The following is a 17,188-nucleotide window of genomic DNA, read 5'->3' as shown; positions in this document are numbered from 1 at the left end:
GATAAAAACAAGCCCAAAGAGAATCTAACTGATACCAATGAATAGATACTTATGAGGATATATGTACTGTATGCACTTATGTATCATGTACTATATATATATGTGTATATACATGTATGTGTAGATTATCATATAGAATAGGAGTTTGAATATGTGTGTGTGAATCTGTGTATGGGCGGATCAGTGTGTGTGTATTATTCATAATAAGCAGTGAAAATAAATAGTGTGTAATTCTCTCTATTCTTATCATGAGTCCACCTTAATCATGTTCTACAATAATGATATCTATGGTGTACTAATAATACTTCATATCATTATGAGTGCTTTCAACCATCATGTAGTTCAACCAGCCATCAAGAGGACACGGGAGCAAGTAAACACTAAGCACACAAACATTATTCAGAATGGTGAGTCAATACAACATGTTGCCATGGTGATGTAATGAACACATCCATAAGTTTCTTAAGCGCCAAATAAACTTTATGAACAGCACGGCATGCAGCGGCTTTCCCGATGTTCTCCGCATCACCGACACTGTACAAACATGAACCACTCGCTACACAGCGCGAGGCTGTGATACAGTCTGTGAGACAGTAGATGGCGTGTGGTGTTCAATGTACGAAGGTCTTTAAATAAATGATTCCTTGTCGGCAGAATCGATAGCGCTCGTACAGGAAGTCATCATGATGTGATAACAGATCTTGGCGATCTCGAAGAACTCTCTCCCTATAAAACGCTAATCTGACTGATATCGCTTCCTCATCGATGGATCTCTGAGGAAGGGAGCTGACACTTTTTTCCGGGGGAGTGGCAGCTTATCCAGCGGATCTAGCTCAAGCCTGCTCTGGAGCAGGTTCAGGCTTATGGATGTGTTGCTATGGTGATTTTTCCAAACTTGCTTCGAGGAACCGAAAAGCCTCACTTATGTAATCTCATCCTGAAAATTATCCGGCTAACTCAGTTAACCACGTACGAGGAATAGGGCCCTGATTACCTGCCTGCTGTTTTGTGCAGGTGTGACAACCGGTGACTTCCCCTAAAAGCTTTATATGAGAAAATCTGAATATTTCTGATAACTGAAAAGAGACGTTGGACTTTCTTTATAGATCTGAAGAAAATATGTAAAACTAAGTCAAGTGATACCATCAGTGTGCATTTTTATTATTTAAAAAAAAAGGGATTAATGTTCCATGGTTTTATCAGTGATTGGACTCCAATGGACCGGACCATTGGTTATGTTTTATAATATTTATTTGGCATATTGTTTTTTTTAATATATATATATATATATATACATTTGATGGTTATGTATACATCATTGCATTTTAAATGGTAGAAAAATGTGCCACTTGCATTCTTTGCAAGACTGTGGCGACCAGCACTTCTTTGGTGCTTGGAATTCTATATAGCTGCATTAAAAGGGAATATTGCCAAATTGATGGCTCAATAAGGTGTAATTGCTAAAGTAACTTTTATATTACATTGTAAATTGTAACCTTAAAACTGTTTTCCATGTGTAATATTTCTGTAAAGACTAGGGACAGAATTTGTTTTTCCATAGAATGAGCCCTTTGTGATTATCAGCCCCACCCTTATTATGTTCCACCTGTATCACCCTGCTGTCCTTGTGTATTTGGTCACTGTGCTTTTCCTCATTCAGTGTCCGGTTGTCTGTTTATTAGTGTTCTATTCATTCCAGGTTGTTTTTCCCTTGTCTTGGATGTATTTAGCCTGCTCCCTCAGTTTTAATCTTTGAACCCAGTTTACCTTTTAACCTCTAAGCCTATTTTGAGGCCTCTGCTCGAAAATGTCATACCCATACTTAAAGGGGCTTATCTCTCTAACTACAAGGTCTATTTGAATAATTTCACTTGTGATAGTTTGTTAATATGTGGACATATCAGTGTATATGTTACTGGTTAATGCTGAATGAATATAATACACAGCTCAAATTGAAAATGTTCAGGTTCGCCTGAAAAAAAGAGGTTGGAGTACAGAGAGTTCATGCCAGCTCAAGCCAAAATTCTGAATTTTCTAAATTTTGGAACCAGGTTTCCAGCTGTTCTATTCTAATTGTATATACTATATAACTATATATTTCACTTGTGTTATCACTAATAGGGTTCAATCTATCTAATACAGCAGTTTGGCATCATTTTGAACCATTTTTGACCTCTCAGGGGCCTGATTTATGTGTTTTATGTGATTCTTTTCATCGCTCCCTGTGTGTGTATTGGCAGTTTTCGAAGCCTATGATTGGTCAATTTGCACATGTGATATGTCTAAGAATGTGGAAATGAGTGTAGAATGCAGTGGGCTGGTCAGTTAGGTGATTGACAGACTTTTTAGTTACTAAGGCCAAATCCCAATGTCCCCCCTTACGACTCACGGACTTTGAGGCGCGCTCCCGCGAAGTCCGTGAGGGTTTAGTTCTGTCCCTCTGTTAAATCATCGAGTGTTTGAGGCTCTCTAGCAGACATTTTGAGCCCTTAATGAACCCTTTCCGCAAGTCAGCATGGTATGCTGATTTAGCCTAAGGGAATTACCCACAAATCATTGCAATGTGATGTTAAACACGGGGTAACCAGTGGACGCATGGAAACGTACAAAAAAAAGGTAAACAAAGAGGACGGCTCACTGTGTTCAGCCTGGAGTATTAGATTTACACAGAAACATTAAGGGTTAAAGATGGAACAAACAATAAACATGAAATCAGAGTATTTACTTATTTATTCATCAAATATTAGATTTTGTCATTGAAGCTGTTTTGACAAAAACGAGTAAATAGATTATATGAAGTTACTTCTCATCTTGTGAGTAAAGATCCTGGAAGACGTTCAAATCAGGGAGTACAAAGTATAAAATAAATACACACAATTATACATCATATTTGTTGTCGTTTTCATGGTAACGCGATATGTTGCAGCAAAGTGCTGTCCCATTCGTATTTACACCATTTCGAGCCCTCACAGCCTCTCACACTCAACCACATACCAGGTGACGTCAGTAAGTCCTTGAGGGTTCAGGGTTTGAGGGTTTAGGGGGGACATTGGGATTTGGCCTAAAACTCCAAAAGAGTTGCGCAACAGACCGAGTGTCGAAATGATTCGCTGAAAAGTAAAAGGAGGACTACCTATGCATAAATGCCTCGATTATCTCTATTTTACTCTCAAAAGAAAGAGAGGGACCGGGCACATACGTAGTGAAAGGATTTTAGTGGATTTACAGAGTTTTTCGCCCAGAAAATCAGCTCAAGGTACGGTGTGTTTCAAATGTTTTGCTCTGTGGTTGGTTGATCTTGTGTGTGTTCTACAGTGTAACGTTTGAATGGTTTGAAGGAGAGAAATATGAAAGATATCTGCTGATTCAGGGTGGAATTGTCATGCTTGCTAAGCTATCGTTCGGCCATGATGGTCTCTTTTTTGTGATATCTGCATTCAGAGTGCGTAGCTCGCCGAAAAATACGTGGTATTGTGCTAGAACTTGATAGTATATATATTACTTTGTGTATAATTGTGTTTTGAGTGAGTAAAATGACGTTTTTTGTATTTTTTCTCAGAATCTCATCGTTAAGTAGGTATATAGCATGTGGGTAAAATTCATTATATTCGTTTCGGAAATGTGATTTATATGACGCTCTTCTTTGCAAAACACTCTCGCGACGTCCAATTGGGGATTTTAAGGTGGCTCTCTCTTTGTTTAATTGTACCTGCATGTTGGCCCTCTTTAAACTCTGAAACTTTTATCCTCCTTTAGAAATGCACGTGTGTGTGTATATATATTTTATTTAAAAGAAACGTAAGCTCTTGAGCTGACCTATGGTGTATGACTGTAGTTACAAATGTTCTTTTAAGAATACAAACTGTCATAACTGCAAGTAGCTGTTCAGTATATTCATAAGACACATGCAGATAGAAAAATAGTTTTTGTTCACATAATTTCATAAACAACATAATTTCTGAGGATTTATTATTCATTATATTTGTTCATCCCTTTCTTGGCATTCGGCTATATTATCATTACATTACATTACAGTCATTTAGCAGACGCTTTCATCCAAAGCAACTTACCATAAATGTATTCAACATCGGTATTCAAGAGAACTACTAGTCACCAGAAGTCGTGCATCGCCTTTTTTAAACAAGCATCTAAGAGCATAAACCAGAGCAAATGTACGGTGCAGAAACAAACTAATACAATAAGTGCAACGTACTAATACGAATACAATAAGTGTTGAGAGGAAGGCTCAGGGTAGTACTTCTTGAAGAGGTGAGTTTTCAGCCTGATGAAAGATGGGCAGCGACTCCGCTGTCCTGAGGTCAGTGGGGAGTTCATTCCACCATTGTGGGGCCAGGACAGAAAACAGCCGTGACCGGGTCGATCGGCCGCAGGGACCTCTGAGCGACGGGGCAACCAATCGCCTATATTATCAGATGCACAACATGCTGTCATGAACATTGCAGTATTAAAGGGTTATAAAAGGTACTCTTTTTGAAATGTAATAATATAGTTTTGTAATCTATAAGAGACAGATGTTGTAAGCTTTATGATGAAATATATTAATAACACTGCTGATTGAGCATGTGTTTGTGACAGCATGTGGGTCTGTGTGAACTCTTTAAACAAAGAACATGAGAAAAGCAGAAATTGACCCTGGGTCATCAAGTCACTCAACCATTAGATCCCCTGCAGTGTAGATGTACCAGTAATTTGGGCTATTTTGCTTATTGTATTCTGTTTGTCTCTTTCATAATTCCTATGAGAATCATACTGTGCTCTTTGAATGCATGTCACAAAACCTAAGGGGTAGAAGATATTAATTATCTGTAATGAATTAATTCTCTAACATAGAGCTGTAAAAATAGGACATGGGGCAAGCTCTGATAAAAATGTCCGTGCAGAGGTTTGTGGACTTGGTCAAATGTCAAATCATTGGTGTTTAATCTCCATTTAAAAGGCAGACAAAGTGTGAAACAGTGGTCTGACACACACAGATCTTCTGTGACAGGGTGACATTTTGGCAGAGATCTGCTGACTGTGACTTGTCCACAGTCAGCTGTGAGGACTCATCACTGTGTGGATGGGTGATGACGGCCCTGCCAGTTATGTTAATTTGGGGGGAAAAAGAAGTAAGGCAGCGTGAAGACATGATTAGGAAAAGGAATTAAGTCTTTGTCGTTGGACTGAGGCAATTATCACCTCCCATAACGTGTGTGTGTGTGTGTGTGTAGGTGTGTGTGTGTGTGTGTGTGTGTGTGTGTGTGTGTGAGTACAGGCATGGACTGCAGGGGTAGTACTCAACTCTGGTTAATGTTATGTATGTTGTGAAGAGGGTTCTCCAGGCTAACGGGAGTATGCCGTGTCAGTGATGGTCCTCATAAATACTGTGTGTGTGTGTGTGTGTGTGCTCTCTCATCAACCACAGTGGTTATGTTAACATTAAATAGTTGCATGATGATTAACATCACTATATGTACCAGTGTTGTGCCAAAGGCTTTCAATTTGACCACATCTGGGTGAAAAAATGTGAATATGAATGAGGCAAGGCTAGTTTATCTGTATAGCACATTTCAACAACAAGGCAATTCAAAGGGCTTCTTTGAGATAATGAGTGCTTATTTCCAACTACTTATGACAAGGATGTAACAGGGCTGCAAAATCTTTGACGCACGGTGGCATTTCATTGCAGCTACATTTCAAACATGACATGTCTTCTTTAATTTAAAATGTTGTACTGTGTGGGTGTGTTTTACCCATCTAGTGGGGACATGTATCTATTTACACCAGTGGTGGGCCGTCAGTGCGAGCTAAGCCTTCTCTGCTGGCCTAAACAGAATCACAAAGTTATAGCTATTTTATAATTTTTAAAAAATACACATTAAAAAATGTTTTCCATTATCTTATTTTCTCATTGCACAGCTCCTGTCTTCCTCTGTTGCTCTGCTTCCTGCACAGCTTGTTTTAAGGAGAGCTTTTATCCAATCAGATTCAGCCTCTATGTCTCTATGTAAGGAGAGAGGCCCGAGGTCCTCTAGGTAGACTTTGCAGATTAAGTAAATGGGGACGATATTGTTGATTGTCATAGTCTTCAACCAATCAGATCTTTAGTTTGACATGTTGGGCGTATTCTTTGACGTGCCACTGCCACCCAGATAGCCACCTAAGTACGTCTGCATTAACGTGCGCTGTGATTGGTCAGTGGGCCAGCGTGACTTTTGTCAAACAGAAAGCTAGCTAGCAGATCTTAGTGTTTAGTAAGAGTTCAGGTTGAAACATGTGTAAGAGAAATTATGACATTTTTAGCATTTTGCTTGGTGTAGATTCTTTTTTTTTTGACCTAGCTGTGCTTCTTAACGCTCAATGGCTGAAGGAGGAGGAGAAACGGATTTCTGGAGAAGGACATTTCCAGAAAAACTGGACATCGTATCAAAGAGTCGGTCAACCCCACAGCTAGCAGCCCTAACCCAGCATGGAAAAGGATTTGTACGGTATTTCTGGCTGACAGCGGCGGAGAAGTGTTGGAGCTGGACCTTTTCAGGGGAGAGCCAGGCCGCTGGACTGCTGCTGCTAACTTTCGGCAGCGGAGTCACACCAAGAATGAACTGGATCCGGTTTACAATCAAAAACTATTTAATAAACAAGAGAAGCTAGAACAGTTGCAAACAGAATTACTCTATCGATATCAATATGTCCCGCGGGGCAGAGTCCACACATGCCCCACCCAATAGGCCAGTGGTAATGGAGCGAACTGAAGCCAAAACCCTCTGGTTTTTCCCCTTATATGGTATCTGAAAAGCCTGTCTCAAGAATTCCTCTCTGCCTCTCTCACCCTCTCTCTGCCTCATGGCTCAGAACCTTTAGTAACTATCCCTTTTTAATACATTCAATGATTTTGTTTTAAGACCTCTACAAGTAAACCTATTGTGAACATATAATATCCTCTATCAGTAAACATACTGTAAACATATAATACATTCCATAAGTAAATATATTGTGACATTTTTAACATATTTTTGACACTTTATTATTGTGACACTTTAATTAGGTCACAATTGAGCAAGACACTGAACCCCTAACTGCTCCCCGGGCGCTTTCTCAGCAGCCCACTGCTCCCTAGGGATGGGTCAAATGCAGAGGTCAAATTTTGTGTATGTGTATATGTATATGACAATAAAAAGGCATTATTATTATTATTATTATAATATTCACCACTAGGTGTGCTATTAATCATACTAATAATGCTTTTAATACTGAAATTCTTCACAGAAGCTGTGGAGGATTGAACGGCACAGGAGGAAGACCAGACCGCAAGACTTTCGCTGTGGCTAACTTTCGACAGTGAAGTCAAAACAAAAACGAGCTGGATCCAGTTCAAACTCAAAACAGTATTTTAATCAAATGATCGAAGCTAACCCAGTGAGCACTAACCCGGATTTCAACGTTGAGATCTGGTTGAAATCGCGTTGAAATGGGGTCTGAACATCTTAGACCTATTTTCACCGTCATTTCAACCGGCTAAATTATGGGCAGTGCGTGCTGCCGTGAGCCCCTCCGCCGCCCCAAAGCACATATAGGCGGGAACTCTCACAGAGGCCTCGCACAGTAGTGCCAGTCAGAGCAGAGCGGAGACGCAGTCTCTGCGTATTCTCTGCAGTTCCTGTATCTATAGGTGTTGAGCTTCATTTTCACACAAAACAAATAATAACCGTAGCTCTGTTTCAGCTGCAGGACAGCAGTGAAGGCCGAGGTATAAAGTGCACGGCCCACCACTGCAATGAACATATATTTGAACCAGATGGTGAATCAGAAAGCTAATCAAATATAAAACTTCAGTTCAGTCTGTGATCTGTCTTCACTCTGGTATGAAACTCCAGTGGTGGTGAGAGATATCTTATCAGTCCGATCAGCTGCAGCATCCAATGTTTTATTTCATGATGTTGATTAGTCCCAAAAGGTCGACTGTATTTCAGAATTGGTCCAGCATGATTTGGGCCTAATTAAAACAGTGGATGATGTTTTCAGCCATTTTCAACTATGAAATGCAATTTTTTATAAATTTGTTAAGAACTGGCAATATCAACACCAGCATTTTATCACAGTAGAGTCCTACCATTTCATTTATATCTTAAAAAACACATTTAAGTATGCATTTACTCTTAAACTTATTTTAAAATTATTTAATTTGATAATTAATCTAATTAACAATATCCAGTTCTCCAGTCCAGGTTAGTTCTCCGGGCTCTTCCCTCTCCTCTTGCAGCTCTTAAGTCCTGTGTCTGCGTGTGTCTGATTCCTAAAGTGAAAGATGACTCATGCAGGTATTGAGGATATGAGTAACTAGGTTTAGAAAGGCAAATTCAATGGACTGCCTGGCTGACTTTATGGCAGTTTTAATCTCCCGATCTTCTACCTCCCAGTCTAACTTATTTGTCAGCAGCAGCTCCATTTATCATACATATTATATTTACCCTTTAAAAAAAGTATAATTCAGTACACAGCAGTCTTACTATAAACCCCAGACGAGATCGAAACATGTGGGAGAAAGAAATTCCAAACTCATCTCCACAGTGAGTCAGCAGGTAGTAAACAAAGAGTTGACGAGCGGCACTTGGAACAAAGCCGTAACTTTCTAATGGGATGTCATCTTTCTATAACTCAAGTCCATTCTGTGATATGGATACTAAAACACTGCTGCAGTAATAAAGTTATAGACATTCAAAAAGTATATACTCTGCTGTGGGGTGTTATTCAATGGGGGAAAACAGAAATTGTTGCCATATAGTTTAATACAGGTATATTTGAAAAAAATCCATCCATTCATTAGTACTGCCTTTTCATTTCTGAGTTACTTCCAAAAGCATACATTTTATTTTTGGGTGGCATCATGGTCAGAATGTTGTTCTTTACAAATAAGCCACATTTACCACTTACATTTACCCACAACCATTCATTAATGGTTAGCATAAGTTGTCGGCTATTATGTCCTTTGCTTCCAAACAAGCACTCTCACACTTGTGCAGGTGCACTACTTATACGTGCGAGTCTTAAACAATAAGAGCAAGTAGTTTTTTATAGTAAGGCTTTAGCGAAGATGTCTGTGTATATGAAGTAGCATACAACTGAATATAGGAGCCTTGGATTGTACTGCAAGAGTTTTGTGAGTTTGTTGTGATGGAAGATTTCTATGTTAATCGGGAGAAGAGAGTTTTGTTCACAAATCAATAATTAAGTCTTCAAAAGATTCAAAGTTGTCTTTGTCCGTTTATTCACTTGCAAGAGGGAAGGAACAACCACAGCCACTTGTTCAGTAGTCTGTGGAAAATATTTCTTCGAGTGATCGCTATATATGTCATTTATACATACATACAGAAAGTAACACCCAAGATGAGTCATACACAAAGCAGAAGTCTGTCTGTACGTGATACAAACTGGTTTCAACTGTGTAGGCGCACCGAAAACTAAGCCTTTGAGGTTAGTTTTCTCAGAAACTGAAGTTGATGAACAGGAACCAGATACTTTTCACAAAAAGGGCAGACGTGTGTTTCCACTGTCTCTTTGTGTCTCTGTATTTTTCTATTTGCTTTGCAGACACTTTAAACAGTTATATACTTAATACATATTTTTACCATTACATTGTTAACGGATGTTTTATATAGTTTTTTGCTGTTGTCAAGACTTTCTTTGTTTTTTTATTCTTCGAGTGCAGTGGAAGTATTTGAAAAAAAAGGGTTTCCACAACAATTCAAGGTAACCAGGGTTGGGAAATCCGTATAGAAATTGTCATTATTTGAATTAAATATTCCTTTAAGGCTCATCCAGGGAACCCCAGAGCATGGGCAGCTGTGGCCCAGAAGTAAAGTGGGTCGGCTTCCAATCAGAATATTGGCACTTCCATCCTCGACTCCTTGAGTTCATGACAATGTGTTCTTGTGTCCTCCTGATGTATGTGTGGGTTTGTTAGTCCTGATGGGACCTTGCATGGTAGCCCCTGCCATCAGTGTATGAATCGGTGTGAATGGGTGAATGATGACACATAGTGTTAAAGCGCTTTGAGTGGATGGAAGACATTGGCAATGGTTTTTGTGGCGCTGACACATAACTTTAAGGGCGACTGTGGCTCAGTGATAGAGCAGCTCCTCCTTCAATCAAAGGATTGAGGGTGCAGTTCCCTTTCTCCACTAGTCTATGTCAATGTTTCCTTGGGCAAGACACTTTAACCCCACATTGCTTCCGTTGGCTTTGCCTGATTGTCGCAATGGGTATGAATGGGTGAATGGCATGTAGTTTAAAAGTGCTTTGAGTGGTCGACTTGCGCTGTACAAGTACATTTACCATTTATCATGGGATTCCCAAGGGGAGGGAGCAAAGTCAACATCATCCTGGTTGGATGAGTCAATGAGGACATGAGGCGTAATGGCCTCCAGCCCTGTCCTATGGGCCTTCAATAACATTATAACACTCACACAAGTTCAAGGTATGGCAACTACAGTATCTATTGCTCTCATTGCTTATGTAGCTCAGCAATGGCATTTTAGGAAGTCTAACTTGTTATGCTGAATGGGCAACTGAGGTAACATAGCTTTCCTTGTATTTCTGTTGAAGGTTCTCCCACTTTCATGTCACTGTGATGTGCTCTATTTTGCCCACCAAAGAATGCTCCCTGTCAAATTCTCTAAAAAACAGCAATAAAAAGGTAACTGTTTTATGAAAATACAACAGATTCCTGAGATGTGACATCATCATGACACTTCTACCGAGCGAAAAAGATAAGTAACTATTTAGAACCTAATCTTACTCAAAGCCTTTTGGGGCAGCATTTCGCCGCCCAATGAAAAGGGCTTTGTTGACGTTTTGTTCTGCTCTGTCCTTTGGAACAAAAAATATAAATTAGATTTAACCTTATAATCCCAGGTGTTTTGCGAAGAAGAGCGCCATAAAATCACTTTTCCGAAATGAATATAATGAATTTTACCCACATGCTATATACCTACTTAACGATAAGATTCTGAGAAACAATACAAAAAGTCATTTCTCACTCAAAACACAATTATACACAAAGTAATATATAAACTACCAAGTTCCAGCACAATACCACATATTTTTCGATGAGCTACAGCGAGCTACGCACTCCGAATGCAGATATTGTGAAGAAGTCTGAAGGGTTCGGCCAATCACTGAGCTGATCGATTGGCTGAGAAATGTGAAACATGATACTTTTGAGAGACTCGGCAGGGACAAAGGATCTTCGAATTGCAGAAGATCCTCAGATCTCCTCCGTACCATGGGGCAGAGACACCAACCTGTCGTGTGGTGTGAACGGGGCCTCATATTTCATGGAATATTATGTTTGTTTTACTGTCGATAGTGTAATTCAGTTTGCAGTTGTTTTAGCTTCTGTTAAGAATATTAAATACTTTTGATTTTAACCTGAACCATTAGATTCCGGCCCTGCTTGCTGATGGAAGAAAGAGAGCGGGGGGGGGGGGGGCTGCTTCTTCTCCTCTGTTTGAGAAACCTTTGAACACAACAATATCATCACAAAAAAGAGACTGTCATGGCCGAACAATAGCTTAGCAAGCATGAGAATTCCACCCTGAATCCGCAGATATCTTCCATATTTCTCTCCTTCAAACCGTTCAAACGTTACACCGTGGAACACACAACCAAACCACAGAGCAAAAAATTAATTTGAAATGCATCGTACCTTGAGCTGCTTTTCTGGGTGAAAAACTCTGTCAATCCGCTTAAATCCTTTCGCTACATATGTGCCGGTCCCTCTCTTTCGTTTGAGAGTAAAATAGAGTTAATCGAGGCATTTATGCATAGATAGTCCTCCTTTTACTTTTCAGCGAATCATTTCGACACTCGGTCTGTTGCGCAACTCTTTTGGAGTTTTAGTGGCTAAAAAGTCTGTCAATCACCTAACTGACCAGCCCACTGCATTCTACACTCATTTCCGCATTCTTAGACGTATCACATGTGCAAATTGACCAATCATAGGCTTCGAAATCTGCCAATACACACACATGGAGCGACGAAAAGAATCACATAAAACACATAAATCAGGCCCCTGAGAGGTCAAAAATGGTTCAAAATGATGCCAAACTGCTGTATTAGATAGATTGAACCCTGTTAGTGATAAAACAAGTCAAATATATAGTTATATAGTATATACAATTAGAATAGAACAGCTGGAAACCTGGTTCCAAAATTCGGAAAATTCAGAATTTTGGCTTGAGCTGGCATGAACTCTCTATACTCCAACCTCTATAAACTTAGCCTGCTTCACTTTATCAAAGCCAATTCTTTTTTTTAAAGGACTGCTGTCATGTTGTGCTATGATTGTAGAGAGTTTTAGGCTTACTGCTGCATTATTTCAAAGACAAAAGTGCTTTTATTTCCAGGCGAACCTGAACATTTTCAATTTGAGCTGTGTGTTATATTCATTCAGCATTAACCAGAAACATATACACTGATATGTACACATATTAACATATCTCACAAGTGTTAGTGTTATAATTCCATTGAAATTATTCAAATAGACCTTGTAGTTAGAGAGACAAGCCCCTTTAAGAGGTAAAACACTGAAATTATAAAAATAAAGAAACACCAGGGAACAGGACGAGACATGACAGGTACATTTTTGTTACAACAAGAATGTTTATTGGCTATCATTTCCAAACACCTCATATTTCTTTTGAATATACAAATAATTGGGCAACTTCATATGTTTTTTTGTGTATATTTAACAATTGTGACTAGGCTACATCCATCTCCACTACGACTCATAATGTTTAAGTTAAGTCTGACAAGATAATGTTTGATATCACGAAGACCGGGAACATTAACCTGAGTAGGCTGTCAATAAGAAAACAACACAACATGCATAACTTAACCTTTTAACCTCTAAACCTATTTTGAGGCCTCTCCTCGAATATTTCATACCCATACTTAAAGTTACATTGTGTAGAATAAACAACAACTTCATCGTGAGACCAACCCATTTACGCACATGGCTTTAACTGGCTCATTATACAACACATTACAAAGAACGTGGAGTTGGGGTAGTTTTGACCTCTCACAACTATAACCCCTATCCATGCATCAAGTACTGCTGAATGTCTATGCACATTTATCACCACCCTTAGTTGGTGAATTCACACACTACAGTAGATCTCTTTAGAATGTATTTTGAATGTATATTAATTTCTGTTACATTTACATCAAGCTTAAATGTATATGACATCAAGACATAGTGCATACTGGGTTGGATTAAAAGGGGATTGTTATCATTCATGTATTCTGCAAGTCAAACATAAGGACAATGAAATTATTTAGAGTTCACAGAATTCATCCAAGACGTCAAAGATCTGAAGATGTTCATTTCTTAAAGCCAAACTCCAAGCACCAGTTTCCCTGACATGCAGTTTTAACAGTGGCGGGCTGTACATTTCATACCTGGGCCTTCACTGCTGAAATACCACCTTATAACCACATGATGGCGCCGCAGCTAGGGTTATTAATCATTTCTTGGGCTGTAACTATATAACGTTATGTATTTGTATTAAACCGTTCGGTACGAGGCTTACAAACCGAACAAAAAGTAGAATAATACTAGTGCATTTGGAAAATGCAGAAGCTTAATTTGTAGGAAATATAATGTTTTCTGCGCTCATTGGAGACAGCGGTCTGTGTGACCTCTGAACCGGAACAAAAACAACTGGGGCCCCCCAAGTGTTCCGGGAGGCTAGGCTAACTAGCTTAACAGAAAAACAACAGCAGTAACACGCATTCTGCTACACACTCAAGGGCCATTCAGATATTAGATGTAAAAAAACGAACCAGTTGACTTACCAAATGCTGATCACATCCTCTTTTCTTTGTTGACAAAGAGTTTAATCGCACAGTTAAATCCCAACTCACAAATCCGGTTATCTTCCAGTTTCAGCCATTGAGTGTTAAAAAACAAAGCTAGGTAAAAATAATAATAAATCTACACCAAGCAAAATGCAAAAAATATAATTTCATTCATATCTTTCAATATGAACTCTCACTACTCGACTAAGCCTCTGCTGTAAATTTTGTTTCAAAATAGTCACGTGCTTGCCCACTGACCAATCACAGCACAGAATCTCACTGCAGCGCTGCTGCTAATGCTGACGTAGTTGTAGGCCTGCAGGCCGCTCTGGTGCGTCCAAGAATGTTAAACTAAAGATCTGATTGGTTGAAGACTATGCCAATCAACAATATCGTCCCCATTCACTTAAACCACACATGGAGGCACTGGTGAGTCTGCAGGCCTCGGGCCTCTCTTCTTACCTAGAGACACAGAGGTGAAATCTGATTGGATAAAAGCTCTACTTAAAACAAGCTGCACTGAAGCAGAGCAACTGACAGTAGCTGTGCAATGAGAAAATAACATAATGGGAAAAATATTTGTATAAATTATGATACATGTAGTGTATTTAAGAAAAAATACGAAATTATAAAATAGCTATAACTTTGTGATTCTGTTTAGGCCAGCAGAGAAGGCTTTGCAGGCCCTGACGGCCCGCCACTGAGTTTTAACAGCTCTTACCATGTGCATGTACACATGCCAATTGGACTACATTTAAACTGGAACTGCACAACATCAGTTAGCTAAGGCAAAGCAGTCATAGACTCTCCTCCCAGTGACCACTGCTTTTATAAAGGGATGAGAGGAGCTGATATGATTGACCATTACTGAGGCTTGTCCCAACTCCACCTGCTGCTTTCCGTAGTCCTCCTGCAAATATTATTTTCATACTGATACAAGCCTTTCTAGACTGCATGGAGTTCAAGAACATGCTGATACATTCTGCAGATTAAATAGATTGAATTCTCCTGGGAACAGCCCATGCTTATTACATCTGTGTGCTTGAGCCAAATTAACATAAATCCTAACATGAAGTGCTGTTTTGTTATGAGGCAATTTACACAACTTCATATACTATCTGTAGCGGCAATCTTCCCTCTGTCCAATAATCCACATTACCTCTACTGTAACAGTCTGTGTATTGGCAATAAGCTTGACGCGTAATGAATCTCCAGAGGCAGTAACTCCATTTAAAAAGGTTTACTCAACAAAAAATAAAGTTACAAGAAACATTCTGTGCTCAACTTGTCACAACGTTCAAAAAACTTTGCTCCGCAGACTGATTAACCTCAGCTGAGGGCTATTGGATATGACGTAGTCAGTAGTGCAACTAAAGGAGCATTTTAACATTTTTTTACATAAATCACAGAACACATCTTATTAAGTCTAATGTGGCTCTTAATATCCTTTTCCAAATGCCACTGTTTGTGATTTGACTCATATCTGATCTCATTCGCTGTTACAATACATAACAAAGTCTGTGGCTTTTTCACTATGATATATTTGTTATTGGTGCAAAATGACAGAAGCCTTCTTTTAAATCTGAGTGACTAACAGAAATCAGATTTTTACAGTTAATATTGAGATTGCTGCAAAAACTGTTGAAATCAAATTCTGTTTGTAGTTGTGCAGGAAATACTTTAATATAGTCTCCAACTACATGATGCCAGTTATCCAAATGAAAGCAGTGTGTTAGTGTAAAAGAGGGATTTATGATATTGCTGGTCAAAGCATTTAATGTGCATAAGCCAATCAGTTGGAATGAGCCAACTCTTTATGCCTTTAACCTGTTACCACTCCAGTAAAATGAGCCTAAAAGGTCTATCCAAGGCATACCCAAAGTAAATTGAAAGCTGTTCTTGAACCATGTGGAGTACATGCATGGTTTTGATCTCTTTTGAAAGGTAACACTCTGAAGTTGTTTCCCCAACACTCAGAATCACTGTAAGTGCTACTGGCATTGCGTAATAGAAGTTTGAACACACTGAAGTAGAAGGTTTTTATTTCCGCCTGAATATTCTTTTGCAAACAGATGGCTGTAGATGACTATAGCTGTGACTTATTAGCTGGAAAACACAATGGGACCGCAGCATGAAGCCTTAACTAGTCCCAAGTTCAGATGTGATAACAATACCACAGAAAATGAATATTTTACACATGTTTTACTGAGGGTATGTCTAGGCGCTTTCCAAAAAGGCCATTTGGAGACCCATGGTAACCATGGTAACATACCTAGGCTGTGTAAAAATGTGTATTCATAATTCAAACTAAAGCTTATTTATGTCGATATACAGTAATCTATATGTTATTTCACCATTATTTACTGTCCTAAAGTCTCCAAAACTCTCAATAACCACACTTTGTATTTAATGCACGGACGTAGGGACCGGACTCGCGGTGACGCAGGTGACTTCCACGTTCTGCCTCTAAATCTACTCCTGAAGCTGCATATTGTTGTTTTTTTTAATTTCATTGGCTATACGAAGCGTCAGTCATCAGAACGATCGGTTGCAATTGGCTCGAGCTTTACACGAAAGAAGAGGGGCAGGCACTTTCCTTCAACGCGGACTCTCGTTGGCTGTTGTAGGCTGTAGACAAGACATGGAAGCTCCTGTTGGGTCAAATGAGGTGACAATCGAAAGGTCAGAGTGCAGCCGCCATTCTGAGATCCAGTTTACATGTGAACTGAAGTTACGTTCGAAAATACATCGATAGTTACGCATATCTGCCGGCTAATTTGAAATGATGCAACAGCAGTCCGTGGGTATTTATGGACATAATAATGTGTTTTGGACGAACTATTTTACTGGATTGGATCGTCTGGACCTTTTGTTAATGTAACAAGACCGTTTTTGTTGGAATATTATGGATGGGTGGATTTTTATGAAGCTTCATAGGTGAGTTGCCTTGATTTTGTAATTGTTTGTTTGTTGGTTGGTGGTCTGACAGAGGCGTTGATTGTACCTGCTGTTGTGACTGTATCTTGAAAGGGTTTGCATAAATCGAATCACAAGAATCTTCGCTTTCCAAAGATACTTCGCATCAGTGCCTACCTATAAATAGCAGTTGTGTACATGACACAGATGTACGGGCGGGCCGTTGGAGTGTTAACAAGTGTGTGTATTAATATAAAACATGTTAAGGTAAAAAAGGTGGCTACTAGTTACTCTTAAAAGGAATTCAATAGGATTCAAGTGAATTGATAGTCACCTCACAAGCAGAGGGTCAGCCTAACGCCCATTATCTGACACACACACACACACACACACACAAAGATAAACTGAGACAAAT

This window comes from Pholis gunnellus, assembly GCF_910591455.1.
Source record: "Pholis gunnellus genome assembly, chromosome: 10".
Taxonomy (NCBI): Eukaryota; Metazoa; Chordata; class Actinopteri; order Perciformes; family Pholidae; genus Pholis; species Pholis gunnellus.
Note: the sequence above shows the minus strand (reverse complement) of the source record.